We start from the raw sequence: 15687 nt of genomic DNA on the forward strand, positions 1-15687 counted from the left end.
TTTTTTCTTTTTGCTTATGTGGTGCTGAGGAATCAAACCCAGGGCCTCATGCATGCAAGGCAAGCACTCTACCACTGAGCCACCTTCCCAGCCCCATGACTTTGTAGTTTAATCTTTCTGTTCTCATTTTTTGTAAGATTATGTTGTGTGTGTGTGTGTGTGTGTGTGTGTGTGTTGCTGGGAGGTTGAATACAGGACCTCATGCATGTTAAGTAAATGCTCTACCACTGAGGTATAGTCCCAGCCTTGTTACTTTTTCTTTTCTTTTTGCCAGTCCTGGGGCTTGAACTCAGGGCCTAGGCAGTATCCCTGAGCTGCTTTTGCTCAAGGCTAGCACTCTACCACTTGAGCCACAGCACCATGTCTGGCTTTGTCTCTCTGTGTAGTACTAAGGAATGGAATCCAGGGCTTTATGCATGCTAGACGAGTATTCTACCACTAAGCCACATTCTCAGCCTCTTGTTACTTTTTTTCTTTTTCTTTTTTTTTTGTTGGTCATGGGGCTTGAACTCTTGGCCTGGCACTGTCCCTGAGCTCTTCAGCTCAAGGCAAGCGGTCTACCACTTGAGCCACAGAGCCACTTCCATTTTTCTGGTGGTTAACTGGAGAGGAGTCTCACGGACTTTCCTGCTGGGGCTGGCTTTGAACTACAATCCTCAGATCTCAGCCTCCTGAGTGGTATAACTACTCCTTTACTATTTGGGTATAAAGTTCTAACTGTGACTTAGGCTCTACATGGTTCAACATTTGCTATAAACCTTTTTTTTTTTTTTTTTGGTCTTGAGGCTTGAACTGTCCCTGAATTTTTTCACCCAAGGCTAGCACTGTACCACTTTGAACCAGAGCACAGATTTTCTGGTGATTCATTGCAGATATGAGTTTCACGGACTTTCCTGCCCAGGCTGGCTTCAAACTATGATCCTCAGATCTCAGCCTCCTGAGTCGCTAGGATTACAGGCATGAACCATTGGCACCTGGCTTAAACCTCCATTTTTGTATCATGGTAAAATGTTTCCAGGACTGATTATTTTTCTTCTTCTTGGATTCAGAGCCTATCTGCCATCACTTCTGTTCCTCATCTGTGACTATCTCTCTTTTAGTCTCCTTTGAGCCAAAAGATATAGACTGCTTTATTTGTGATCAGATGATCATAAGGCTTAGACTGGAGAAAACATATGGCTGCCTGCTGGGTTTAGAGAGGGTCCTTCAGCTATGTGAGGGTCAGGTCTGGAGCACTGAGGCTATAGCATGAGGGCAGATCACAGAATATCAGGGCTGGGGAAGTCATGGCTTACCCTAACTCCCTCACTAGTTTATGAAGATGTCTCTGAAACAGCATCAGCCAGACCTTAAGAGATTGATCACTCACACTTTCTATATTCTACACTACCTGAGTTAGTGCTTTTTCCTATAGATACTACCATTCTCTGCATGAAGATCCTTGGAAACAAGAGCTGAATACAGATAAAACTTCCCTATGCAGCTGGGCACTGGTTGCTCACTAGCTACTCAGGAGGCTGAGATCTGAGGATCGCAGTTCAAAGCCAGCCCGGGCAGGAGAGACCGTGAGACTCCTATCTCCAATAAACCACCAGAAAACCGGAAGTGGCGCTGTAGCTCAAGTAGTAGAGCGCTCGCCTTGAGCTGAAGAGCTGAGGGACAGCGCCCAGGCCCAGAGTTCAAGCCCAAAGACCGACAAAAAAACAAACAAAAACTTCCCTATGCTGTTGGCACCAAGACGACAGATCCTCTGGGATCTTTTTTATTTTTATTTTTGTCAGTTGTGGAGCCTGAACTCTGGGCCTGGGCGCTGTCCCCCAGCTCTTCAGCTGTAGACCAGTGCTCTACCACTTGAGCCTCAGCCCCACTTCCGGCTTTTTCTTTTCTTTTTTTTTTGGGTCCAGTCGTGGGGCCTGAACGCTGGGCCTGGGCGCTGTCCCTCAGCTCTTCAGCTCAAGGCGAGCGCTCTACCACTTGAGCTACAGTGCCACTTCCGGCTTTTTTCTTTTTGCTTATGTGGTGCTGAGGAATCGAACCCAGGGCCTCATGCATTGCAAGGCAAGCGCTCTACCACTGAGCCACCTTCCCAGTGTTCCTCTGAGATCTTTTTTTTTTTTCAGTCATGGGGCTTGAACTCAGGACTTGGATGCTGTCCCTGAGCTTTTTTGCTCAAGGCTAGCACTCTATCACTTTGAACCACAGCTCTACTTCCAGTTTTCTGGTGGTTAATTGGACGTGAATCTCTGAGACTTTCCTGCTTGAGCTATCTTTGAACCTTGATCCTCAGATCTCAGCCTTCTGAGTAGCTAGATTATAGGCATGAGCTACCAGTGTCCAGCCTCCTCTGGGATCTTAAGATGGAAATTATCTTCCCTTGGTTTTAGTATTCTTCCTTTTCAACAGTAGCTTTCCTCCGAGGTCCATGCAGGGCAAATGGAGGCCTCCACTTGGAAAAGGTCAGGAAGCCAGGCAGCAGATGCCTCAGGCCTGTAATCCTAGCTACTCAGGAGGCTGAGATCTGAGGATCACAGTTCAAAGGTAGCCTGGGCAGGAAAGAGTGTGTGACTTACCTCCAATTAATCACCACAAGGCCAGACATGGAGCTGTGGCTCAAAGGACAGAACACTAGCCTTGAGCAAAAAAGGTCAGAGATAGTGCCTTGGTCTTGAGTTTAAGCCTGAGGCCTGGGGCGCACGTGTACACACACACACACACAGAGCCAGGAAGTTGATAGGCCCATTTCTAGACTTTTCTTTGTTTTTCCCTCTTATATACCTCCTTTCTGAAAGCTGGATCTTTGTACTACACAGGGAGCTTGAGGGAAAGTAAGGAGCAGCTTCAGATAGCAGAGTCGGAGCTCCCAGCTCTTCTCCAAAAGCCACTCCTCCTTCCCCAAACCCCGCACCTGCCACCTTCCCATCCTGGAAAAGTACCTGGAAGAAAGTGCACACTCTAATGGACCCCAAAGTGGGGGGTTTAACTGTCATCTCTTTTCTGGGGGCCTGAATAGCAGAAGGCAGAGTGTGTGTGGAGGGTGCAAATCCACACTTGGGAGAAAGAGTCCTCTGAGAGGAAGGGGAGCCAGCCACTGAGCAGCTTCCTCCTGGCCCAGTGGTCCTAGCAGGGACTGAGGACCCCTGCAGCAAGGGGAGTGATCAAAAGCCTTGGAACAAGCCAGCTGACACCCACTCGGTCCAGCAGCAGCACTTTCTCTACGCAGCTGGGTAGACTCACTTCCTCAACCCTACACCCCAGAGAAGCAGGGAGATGGAGGGCGGTATCACTAGTTGAGAGGTGGGGCATCGTCCACAAAGCCAGGCCTCTGCTGGAAAACAGAGGCCATGGAGCTGGGCAATATCACCCTATTCTGTTTCTGCGGCAGGAGGGAATAAGCTTAGATTCCAAGGATCCTCTGGCTGCCGCAGCCTCTCTCTACCCTGTTGTAGATCCTGGGGGCCAGCAGTGGATCACATGGTATCCGGGCAAAGAGAACTTTCAAGGACTCGACTGGAGTCAAGAAGATGAATAGGAAGCATCTCGTGAGCTTGTGCTTATACAGTAATAAAAAAAAAAAAAAACAGCATTGCAATTTCCAAAGTCAAAATGGGCTACTTTCACTTTGCATTTGATCCTGTGACATCCTGTTGGCCATTATTATTCCCCTTTCACAGATGAGAAGACTGAGTGCTGGGGCAGGTGTGGCTGCAGTGGTGTTACAGACCATCTCCTTTTCCCTCTTGTACTACAGGGCTTGAGTTCTTCCATGGCAGACATGGATGGAGTGTCCATACAGGGGCAGGGGTAGGTGTGGTGGTGGTGGGGGAATCTTTGGTTTCCTTGAGCCCTGGCCCGTGGGTGGGACACCTGGAGGTGCAGGTAAACTGATCTCAGCACTAAGTTCTCTTTGAAGGTGAAGGCCTAGAAATCACCCTAGCTAGGCTCACCATCTTCAGGTCCCCTGGGCCCCCTGGCTTGCATTTCCCACCATCATTTGTTCCCAGGCCTCTCACCTCCCCCTCCAGGAGCCACAAACCCCATGACGTTGCCACTTGGACCTTATTGGTCCACTGGAGAGCATTTGCCCTTATTTGGCCAGGCAGGCTCCTGGGCTGGGCCTCCACCCCCTGCCCAGCCCCCACAGGCCTGTGTCTCTCTCTCACTTCGTCTTTTTGAGGTTTGGCTTTGGGGCCCAGCGGGCGTCGCTTCAAACGCACTTTCTGGTTGAGTCACTTTTAACGGCTCCAGTGCTGTGAGCTGCCTCTGCTCCTGCCTGGGCCTCCCAGCTTCGGTTGGCAGCCCTCCCCCATTTCACTGCTTCTAGAAGCTCTGAAGGATGGGGCTGGGTGGCCACTGGCCATGGGAGAGATTCTGCGGAACATTTAGTTACCCGTTGAGACCCCTCTGCTGCCCTCACTCACAAGCCTGGGGCAGGGAAGTTGGCCTTCATCCCTCTCAGTGCTATTTCCATCTCCCCTTTCCCACCCTCAATTCCTCACTAGGTTTGTGAAAGGAGACAGAACCCCACAAAAGAAGTTCCTTTGTGTGGGGGGGTGGGGGGCAAGGGTACTTTGAATTGAGCTTCCTTGTGGTGGGGGGGCAGGCAGTTGGCTGATTTTTCAGGAAGGTGAAACAATCTCGCTATGCTTCCGGTTCCTCATTTCTGAAATAGGGATATTACCATTTACCTCACTGGCTCAGACAGAATTAGGTTTTCACACCACCGGGTGCTGCCTGTGGACCCTCCTAGGGAAACTCCAAGACCACACTGGCTTCGGCACAGATCAGTCCCTTCCCACCACTCACTTGCTTTTCCAGCTAAGCCTGACGAACCCTCTAGGGATCCCGAGGCTCGTTGAAGGCAATAGATAACCTTTTGCCTCTTTTTCTAGATAAGAGAATTCGGCTAAAGAGCCCCCTCCCTAGCCACCCGCCTTGTCTGTTCTTCAGGCCAGCGAGGAAGATCCACAGCTGCCAAATGGCTGAGAAGGTTATAGAACACCAACAGGGCTACTTCCTCTTCTCTTTGAGGTCTCTGAACCCCACTGCCCTTGGGGACATTCTAGATCATATACAGGTCCTTGTGTGGCTGGAGAGATAGGTGGGGAAACGGGGAAGTTATACAATTTTTAGCAAATATGAAATAGGCCAGACTCAGAATTTGGAACCAGGAAACAACTAATATGTAGGCTTCCCTACATTTAAATGCCAAGTTGCCAGGCATTGGAGACTTACCTAAGTCAGGGCTGGCTCATTATCTAAAACTGCTCTCTCCTTTGAAATGGCAAAAACATGGCACCGAATGGGTAGAGATCTCAGGACGAGAAGCTGATATGAGGAAAGGGATCCTTAAAGCTCACCTCTTGACCTTATGTTTTGGGGGTAGGACCAAAGACACCTCCATATTTTAAAATATTAAGCAACACCTATTTTGACTACCCGGAACCATTGCTCAAAAGTTACAAGTTGCCAGGAGGTCTGAAGGAATAAAGGTTGCCGGTAACAGCTGCCATTTTGGATCTTTAACTCCCATTTCCTGCATAGGGAGCAGGAAAATGTTTTTCTTTTTCGCTTTCTCTTTTAACCTATCATACTAAAATAAATTCTTGTTTGGTGCTGGTGGCTTACACCTGTAATTTTAGCTACTCAGGAAGCTGAGATCTGAGGATCACGGTTCAAAGTCAGCCCAGGCAGGAAAGTCTGTGAGACTCTTCTCTCCAATTAACCACCAGAATACCTGAAGTGGCGCTATGGCTCAAGTGGTTGAGTGCTAGCCTTGAGCTGATGAGCTCAGGGACAGTGCCCAGGCTGAAAGTTCAGGACCCACGACAGACAAAAATAAAATAAATCCTGTTAAAACCCTTACCTTCCAAGACTCTCCTTTTTGTGAGATAGCTTGGAATGCTTTTCACATGGGGATCTGAAGGACCTGTGATTTGTGTGGAAACTGGGAAGTGGAGAGAGTCCCTCATCCATCCATAACACTTTGGTTGGAAGGGGACTGCAGGACAGATTTTTAGTGACCTGCTCAAAGATATCATTGTACATAATAAGATAGGGATTCGACCTCAAGTGTTTCATTTCTCAGTTTCATCCTCCCGATGGTCCTGATGCTTGGGGTAAGGACTTGGGCTGGGGAGAGATCACAGTAGGTTCTGGACAAATAAGCCATTTATATTCCCTTTTACCCCTGAGTGACTTGAAGCAGTTAAGATTGGAGCAATATGCAGCTAGGCAGGTTAAACCAGCACCCTTGTATATGGGGAGCTTTCATTCCCTTCACGTGTACCTAGAAGATCCCACAGGATAATGCTTCTGGTGTTACAGTCACTCCCATAGTCAGTGTGTCCTTCTTCCCACCCACACCCCCTTTCTACCCAGTCCATCCATCTGCTATGGAAAGAACCCTGAAGTTGGCCTTAACTTGCCTCTGCTTCTCTCTAGGCTTGTAGCTCAGTTTTCTCCCTAAGAACAAGAGCCAGTTGCTGCCTGACTTTCCGGCTTAAATGTTTTTCATTCTTATGACCCTCAGAGAGGCCTGCCAGAACCCTGCCCCACAGCAAAGTGGTCTCCCAGTGTGAGCCTTTGTGCACAGAAGCTGCCTCTTGTCAGAGTAGAGTCTTAGAGCATGAAATTAAGCCTGGAGGGCTTCTGGGCAGAGCAGGCAGGGGCTGAGGGAAATAACCTGCTGCCGACAGGCCTCTGTGAGGCTTCTCAACACTCCCTGTGCTTGCTGGGGGTGAGATGGGCTCTTCCTCCATGTTGAGATGACCTCTGCCGGGGCTATGACTATCTTAGGGCCTCCAGGCATCTTCTTCCCTTGATCCAGGCTGACCCCCATCATTGGCGACTATAAACTTGAATTCATTCTAGCCCCATTTGAACATTTTAGGGACTCAGTGTCCTTCCTTTGTGGCAGGCCTGCCCCAACCCTAACTCCCTGAAGGGTGGGCCTCTCAGACTTCTCAGCTTCCTGTTTGAGTGGTTAGATTCGTTCTGTGGCTTCTCTCCTGTTGTCTGTTCTTAAGGCAGGTTATCTGGGCTGCCATCTCTGCTTGCAGCTGGAGGGGAAGTCGGTTTTCTTCTATTTCTTTTGCCCTCCAGGCTAGCTCTCCTTATAGGCTTCAGCCTTCAGAAGACCATTTTCTCTCTCTTTTTCCCTCCTTGTCCAGTTAGTTTCTCCTTCTACACTCTCTTCTACCTGTACTCACTTCCTCCAGGAAGCCTTCTCTGATGAGTCCCTTGTGATTCTGGGGTTGCCACTGGCAGCCACCTGCCAGCCCCCTGGGACCTGTCAGCTACCAGAATAGTACAACGACCTTGCATTTGTTGCTATAATGTTGTGAGAAGGTGAGTGGAGGTATGTGTCTGTTCTACTGTTGTAGCGCGCACGCACGCACACATACACACACACACACACGCATACATAAATGTTCACGCATATATGTGTACACACACTCACACTCAGTGTTTACTAGAAGTAGAAGCCAAATATCCCTATTGGACCTGACACTATGCTCCTGCTTTGCGCACAAACTGCTCATGCACTCACACGCAAAATGCCCCCATATTGCCTCTTACCCTGGGACCACCATAGGCTCACTTTTACCTGTCTCTAACCTCAGGTTGGCACACATATAGACAAGCTGGGCATTGATGGTTCATACCTATAATCCTAACCATTCAGGATGCTGAGTTTGAGGATCATGGTTCAAAGTCAGCCGGAGCAGGAAAGTCCATGAGATTCTTACCTCCCATGTACCAGCCAAGAGCTGGAAATGGAGCTGTAGCTCCACTGGGAGAGTGCCAGCCTTGAAAAAGCTAAGGGATAGCACTCAAACTCTAAGTTCAAGCCCCAGTGGTGACACTAAATAAATTAATATAATAATAAATAGAAATAAGCCCAATAAACAAAGACAGCCCTCTATAAGGTCAGTATGATGGAAATGGGAATACAGAAGTAAGAGCCTGGAACCCTCCAGGCTCCCAAGTTTAAACCTGCTCTCACCCCTTTCAACTGGAAAAGGACTCTTTCTGTCCTGTTTCTTCTAACCCTCCTTCCAGTAGGAATCTGATCCCTGAAAAAAACAATTTCAGAAACCAGAAAAGACCTTGGAAGACATTTTACAGCCACCTGAGTGGAAATTGCCTAGTAAATGCCTGTCTGCACCTGGACATACTGCTGAGAGGGTGGAGTTTGAAGTATCAACCCGATCTACTCTCTCCTCTACCGAGGGAGGACATCCAGACCCCTTCTTTCAGTCCCTGGCTGCTGTCATGGGGTGGGTGTCTCATATGGTGGGACTCAGGCAACTGACAGCTTTGGGCATAGGAATGAGAGTTAGGCCTTTCTCACAGAGCCATGTGTGTTTCAGAAGGACTCATTCTAGTCATCTTCCTAAACCAAGAGTCTCAAGAGAGGGTGCTTGTGTGTTTTAGGATTAGGTAGGTGTGTCCAGGAATATGCAGAGAGTTTTCTCAAGGTGCAGCTGTTGGCCTGAGTTGCTGCCTTGACTGTGGTCCTGTGTGCTTTTTAGACTCTGTGTGTGTGTGTGTGTGAGAGAGAGAGAGAGAGAGAGAGAGTGTGTGTGACATACACTCTCTGCACTTTCCTCACACCTGCTGGTCACTCACACAGGCTGCACATTAGGTTCTCAACAGCCAAAGACAGGACTTCCTGTGCAGCATTTTAAGCACCCACAAGCTTACATCCCGTTCTACACATCACACATCACTCCCCCCCCCCACAACCCCCCCCACAACACCTATTATCTTCGTGTTCTTGTCAAAGAGTGCCCTGCCCTTCCTTTGTCTTTGATTATGTCTCTGGTTCTGTTCTGTTTCTTGGTTTGGGTGGGGTAATGAAACCAGGTTTTTAGACCCCAGACCCCAAAATTGGGGGATTTTTAGTTCACAGGACTCAGCAACATCATCTTTTCGGTTGTCTCTTATAGTAGAGCTGGAGAAGTCCAGGCTGCTAAGACCCTGTACTCCTTGTCAGTTCCACCCTTTAGCTCCAGCCTCCAAATGGGTATTAAGGAAAGCACCCAGAGCCTGGGGAGACTCTCCTCACAACAAAGAAATCAGTTATGTCTTTGAGCATCGAACCCAAACACTTGTCAAGTGCGAGCAGGCATTAGGAACCAGAGCCCGCCGCCCCTTACCCCACTTTAGGACAGGATTGGAGAGTGATCCTTGGAACACCCAGGGCTGACTTGTCATATGCTGAGGGGGCACAGAAGGGTCCAAAAGCCAGGCCCCCTGGCTCCCATTCTCTGGTTGACCTTTCCTAGGGCAGGTTGCATTTGAAGTGATAGCTATGGGTGGCCTAAGAAGGATAGGAGATCCAGGAACCCAGGTTACTGCTCAACTTTGATATTGTTATCCTCTTATCTCTCTGGGCAGCCACTTCCCCTCCACCCAGGCTCTAGGCAGGATGGTGGTCTCTTAAAGGAGCAATGATCCCATTTCCAGCCAGCTGAAAAGCTGCCCAACTGTATCTGCAGATCCTAAGGGTGAAGGGGCTGTTCCTCCACTTTCTCTGTCCCATTTCAGGAGACTAAGTATGATTTTCAGGATTGACCAATCTTCTGTCCTGCAGGGGAAGATGGGGGCGGGGTCAGGTTCCCTTTCCCTGCCTCCCCTCATCCATGTCCATCCTATTTAGGGCCTGAAGACCTTATGGGTTTATGCCTGGATGGAGGACCCATGAAGAATGTGATGGCCTTCAAGAAAGGTGGGTCTCACGCATTCCTCCCTCTGCAATTGCCCCCTCAAGCCCATTCCTTTCCATATTCAAACCAAGCAGGCTGTTTAAGAGAGTCCAGGAGGAAAACATGTGGCCCAGCGCATACTCTAGTTCCATACTCTGCTCCCCTCCCCCAGCCAGGCGTCCTGGGCTGGGCAGCTTCCTGCCTTCCCCAAGGGGAAAGGGGGGGGGAGTAGGGGTGACATGCAGGTGGGAGGACCCTGTACCCACATCCGGTGGCTGAGTCTCTTTCTCTTCCCTCCACTATACCCTTTCTTTCCTGCCCACATGGCATCTATGTCCTCCCTGAGGACCCTGCTCCTTACCACTTCTCTGTCCTACCCTCCCGTCCCCCTGCAGCTCTAAGGGAAAAAGTATGACCACCTAGTCTAGTACCAAGGGGCCCAACTAGCTTGAGTGGGACTCCATACCCCGTTGAGGGGCCATCACAGCAGACTGCAGTTCGGGAAGGGGTGGCTCTAGGGGTGTGGAAGACAACTGAGTGGAAGGAGAGAGTTGTAGTGTTCAGTCAGAGACCTTTACCGCCTCCAGAAAGGTGGACAGAGAGATTCCTGGGCTGAGATCAACGAGGGTGGAGCTCAGGCTATCTTTTCTATTATGCTGGAATTCAAGACTTTTTGTGTAGGGTATTTACCAAAGTCCCCACCTCCCAAGCCCTAGTTTCTTAGAGTCACTCCCAAGATCCAGAGTCCTGGAGTCTTGAACCTTCCCACTGAGCTGACACTACACAAGAAGAGCCAGCTTTTGGTCGGAAGCCACCTGCCCCAGGCACATGAGCTGATCTATTCAGCCCCCTCCCGCCAATACCTAGACCAAGGGCTGGTTTCCTGTCAGTCTGTCTTCCCCGCCCTCGCCCCCCCCCCCAGGGAAAGGAGGGGTGGCTAATCTCCCCGTTGTGGGGGCGGGCTCCAAGACCGTTGGGCGCCCTGAGATCTGGCCCACGTGACCTCAGGGTTATAAGCCCTGCCCGTCCAGAAGGGAACCCCACTTTGGATCCTGGAACACAGGGTTTGCTCCCTGCAGCTCTACAGCATCAGGTAAGGGCCTGAACCTTCACTATGGGCCTTCGGGTTCTAGGTGTTGGGTGGAGATGTTTAAGGCAGAAGATTAGGAGCTTGGGAACCAGGATTTCCTAACAAAGCTTGAGGCTGAAGTAAAATGACCCATTGACCTACCGGACTAAATGTGTGTGTGTGTGTGGTAGGGGGAATGCCTCAAAATTCTACTCTAGTAAACTGGACGCTGGTGGCTCACACCTGTAATCCTGGCTACTTAGAAGGCTAAGATCTGAGGATTGTGGTTCAAAACCAGTCCGGTCGGGAAGTCGGGGAAGTCTGTGAGATACTTATCTCCAAGTAACTACCCAAAAGCTAGAAATGGAGCTGTGTCTCAAGTTACAGAGCAGTAGCCTTGAGCAAAAAGAAAAGAGAAAAAGCTCAAAGATAGTGCCCGAGGCCCTGAGTTCAAGCCTCAGAACTGGAACAACAACAAAATTCTACCCTACTAGAGGGAAAGAGAGGAATAAAAGGCCACAAGGTTTCTGATCTCCAGATAAGAAAAGACCTATTTAAGGCCCTGAATGAGGAGGGCTGGAGTGTAGGGTAGATGGTAGAGTGTGGGCACTGGATGACATCTCTAACATGGCCACCATTTCTGTTTGAGATTCCCTCGGGCTCTTGCCTACAGTATAGCCAGCACAGAGGGAGCAGGACCTTGAGCTGGCGGGAATCTGGGGGCTCGGGTTGGGGAGTCAGCCTTGGATGGGTGGGAAAGGCTGGTGATTCAGGCCTGGGAGGCGAGGAGGCTGCCCCATGCCTCCAGTAGATAGTGTGTCCTGGAGGGGCTAGCCTGGGGGATTCAAGTGAAGATGGGGTGAGGCTTCTGGAGTAGCTATGGTCCTTACCTGAGTGCTCCCCCTCCCTGAGAGTGGAGGTTGGGTGGCCCTCTAAAGGGAAGGGAAGGGGGACTCAAAGAGGAAGTGGGGGGAGGGAGGTATAGAGGAGGCCTGTCTGGCGCCATGCTGAGTCATGGCCCAGCCCGCTAGGCCTTGGGCGGGCCCTCTGGGAGTCATGGGCTAGATGGAAAAGGGGGTCTTTGGATGCATAAGGGAGGGATGGGGTAGCAGGGCTCTTAAAAGCAGGTGTCAGAAGGAGGAGCCGGTTGCCTGAAGATGACCCATGGACAGACAGACAGTGCAGTCACCCATAAAGTAGAAAGCACTACTAACAGCACTGGAGGGTGTAGTGTTTCCTACTTTATGGATGAGTGTACTGTGGGCTTCGGAGACAACGCCACGCCGCTGCTACTCGCCACCATCTTGCGCCTCAGGACCTGTGAGACAGGTGAGCGCATCTCCCATCCTGCAAGGTCTCCACAGCTCCCCCACAGCGCTGCCCCTCTGGGGTCCTTGACACGTGGGGGAAACTGGCTTTCCTTCCCTGAAGCCCAGTAGGTTGTGGGGAGAGTCGGGCAGTGGCTGGGGGATGGGACAGGCAGAGGGAGAGGGCGGGTAGATGGGAGTGGGTGGAGGTACTTGGGGTCCTAATGCTAATAAAGAATGGCTTCCAATGCTCTTGTCTGAGACTCTGTTGCTGGGGTTGAGGGTTGAATGGGAGCAGCAGGCACATGGATGGGTGTTGTGGACACATGCGGTGAGAGGAAATGTTCCTCATTCACCCAAGGAAGAAAAAGGAGTGGCCTTATAGGAGGGTGGTTTCAGGATTCAGGGGATCTGAGCTGCTAGGCAAGGACCTCTTGGCCTTCAAGAGGGGTGTGAGGGGCTTCAAACCTATCCACCACCCATTCTCTCTAAGCCAAACTGAAGATTTTAATCTAAGAAAATGGTAGGCAGAGCTATGAAGGTGGCTCAGTGGTAGAGCGCTTGTCTTGCATGCATGAGGCCCTGGGTTCGATTTCTCAGCACCATATAAGCAGAAAAAGCTGGAAGTGGTGCTATGGCTCAAGTAGTAGAGCACTAGCCTTGAGCTGAAGAGCTGAGGGACAGCGCCCAGGCCCCACAACCGACAAAAAGAAAATGGTAGGGGTCCTTGGTAATACTGTCTCAGCACTGGGAAGAACCACAAAGCATTGAGTGTGCACAGTATCTTGTACATAGATAGACAAGGGCACAGGTACAAAGCACATGTGCATTTCCACAGGCCCCCGTGTGTTCCAGCAACATGCATTAAGTGAGCATGAAGTAACATTGGCATATGGCTGGCAAACCACACAATGGCACATGGATAATATGCTCACACAATTCAGTCGTACATAACATGTACAGTGATGCATACTGACACTAACACACTGACACTTTACAACATAATATGCACATCTGTGGATACGGCTAATCTTGGGTCCAAAATATTTTTTAAAATTTAAACTTGAAGGTAGGGGTGGGAGGGGGGAAATAGGGGAATACAAAGGAAGGGGTGACATTGACCAAGAAGCATTATATTCATAACCTGACTTATGGAGCACCTTAGTACAACCACATACTTAGAGCTGGGTCCTTGCAGGTGACTCCTGCCTGTAATCCTAACTATTCAGGAGGCTGATGTCTGAGGTTCGCAGTTCAAAGCCAGCCCAGGTAGGAGAGTCCCAGAGACCACCAATTAACCAGAAAACTGGAAGTAGCACTGAGCAAAAGTGCCCAGGGCAGTCACAGGCACTGACAAAAAACAACCAGGCCTGGGGTTTGAACTCAGGGCCCCAGAGCTGTGCCTGAGCTCTTTTTGCTCAAGGCTGGTGCTCTACCATTTGACCCACAATACCACTTCCATCTTTTTCTGTGATTAATTGGAGGTAAGAGTCTCAAACTTTACTGCCTGGATTCAACCTCAATTCTCTGTGGCTGGGAAGGTGGCTCAGTGGTAGAGTGCTGGCCTTGCATGCATGAGGCCCTGGGTTCGATTCCTCAACACATAAGCAGAAAAAGCCAGAAGTGGAAGTGTAGCTCAAGTGCTAAAGAGCTAGCCTTAAGTTGAAGAGCTGAGGGACAGTTCCCAGTCAGAGTTCAGGCCCCATGATCACATCTCAGCTCCTGAGTAGCTGCTGGTATAGTTTATAAACTTAATAACTTCACATACACAAGATGTATATTCCCAATTGCTAGACAACAGTATACACGTACAGTGCCCAACATGTATGCACAAAAATAGATGCCTTCCATATCTGCATGCTACAAATGCAAACTACACATAGACATGCACACAATGGCATGCATATGTACCTGGCTTAAACTGGCACATGTCGGCGTTGTAATTTAGGGAAGTATAGACGTCAGCTCTAGCCAGGGTGGAGTCCAGTCAGGCGTGCTGTGGTTTAATGCTATTACTGCTATTCCACAGGGGTACCACACGAGGGCCCCTGACCTTTGCAGACACTGGCCTGTCAGCTGAATCCAGGCCCAAAAGGAAGAGGTGCTCCATCTAGGTTCACATACAATCTGAGACCTGAGTGAGGGGGTTCTATCCTTGTTCCAAGAAGCAGGTGTTCCAGTCTGGCTAGACAGAAAATGAACTTACTGACAATCAGGGCCAAATCCAGCCCACAGGTCACGTGGTCATCACTGACCATGAGACAACCAGCATACCCTTAAAATACAGTCTGCCAGCAGGAAGCTGAAGCAATTTTCTCAACTTCTACTTTTGTCTTCTTACTTCTATATTTCTATTTTCATCCTCTTTATTTCTCTTTGTTTCATTTCAAATCCCAGCTTTACTAGTCTTTCCTTCTCTTTCCCTAGCTCTGCCATACCCTCCCCAGCTTCTCCCTCCCCTAGGAAGGGAAGGCTGTCTCCAGCCCCGCTTGCCTCTGTACCCTGAGAGGTGTGAGGGCGTGTGGGGACAGGGGTGAGGAGGCTTTCTGGGGTGCACTAAGCTGGCATCCCCCAAGGAACCTGCTTTCCCTCTGTCCCGACCCTACCAGCCGGTCCAACCCACCAGTCCAGCGCCATCACCATGGAAACCGGCAGCAGACTTCCTATTGGTGGGCGGGAGGGGAGGGGGAAGGGAGGGCTGGCTCTCCTCTGTTCCCCCCGCCCCCCTCCTTCTAAGGCTCAGCCTTCCTCCGTGCCCACCGTGTCATCTCGGGGCTCAGGGACTGTAAGGGACCCCTGCGGTCCCCCCACTAAGACCAGCAAAGGCAGGGACTATGAGGCAAGCAGCCCATCGACCCAGACCTCCTTAGGACCAGCCGGCCTCCCAGCAAGCGACTGAGCTACGGCAGCTAGAGAAGCAGAAGATAAAGGATCGTAGCGGACCATTGGGGAATCACCCCCAGCAGCTCCTGAGGACCCTGGGCAGACGAAAGGGTTATGATGGATGGCCAGACTCCCAGGTGCTAACAAACACACACCAACACCAATACATGCAGCTGCACAACGCTGACACAGATACAGCCGGCAACAGCATCATACACTGCCACAGCCCTGAGATACAGACACCCCCACACACAGGAACAACTGGCAACTCCAAAACGGGCACAGACAGTGACACACATCACCACCCTCCCCTACACACACAAGTGGGGGCACCTGTCTTCCAAATACACACAAGACAACATTACCAGCTGGACCAGACCCGATCCGGAGACTCACGCACATCCCCTCACCCAGACACTGCTGCTGGTAGCCTCTGAACAATCTTTCCACCCCCACAGGGACACCTCATCTACACACACACACACACACACACACACACACACACACACACACAGCCACAAGCAAACATAGCCCACATACCCCCAGTTCCAGCTCCAGCAGCCCGGAATCCTTCTGCAGCAGCCGCCTTCTTTGTGGGTGGGGAAGATTTCAGCCAACCTCGGATGGAGCGTTAGTGAAGCCAAGAGCTCAGAAAAAAGGATCTGGCCTGGCATGACCCTCGCCAGTCCCCCTACTTGCCCAGGTGATGTTCCCTGGC

This window comes from Dipodomys ordii, unplaced genomic scaffold, assembly GCF_000151885.1.
Source record: "Dipodomys ordii isolate 6190 unplaced genomic scaffold, Dord_2.0 Scaffold19, whole genome shotgun sequence".
Taxonomy (NCBI): domain Eukaryota; kingdom Metazoa; phylum Chordata; class Mammalia; order Rodentia; family Heteromyidae; genus Dipodomys; species Dipodomys ordii.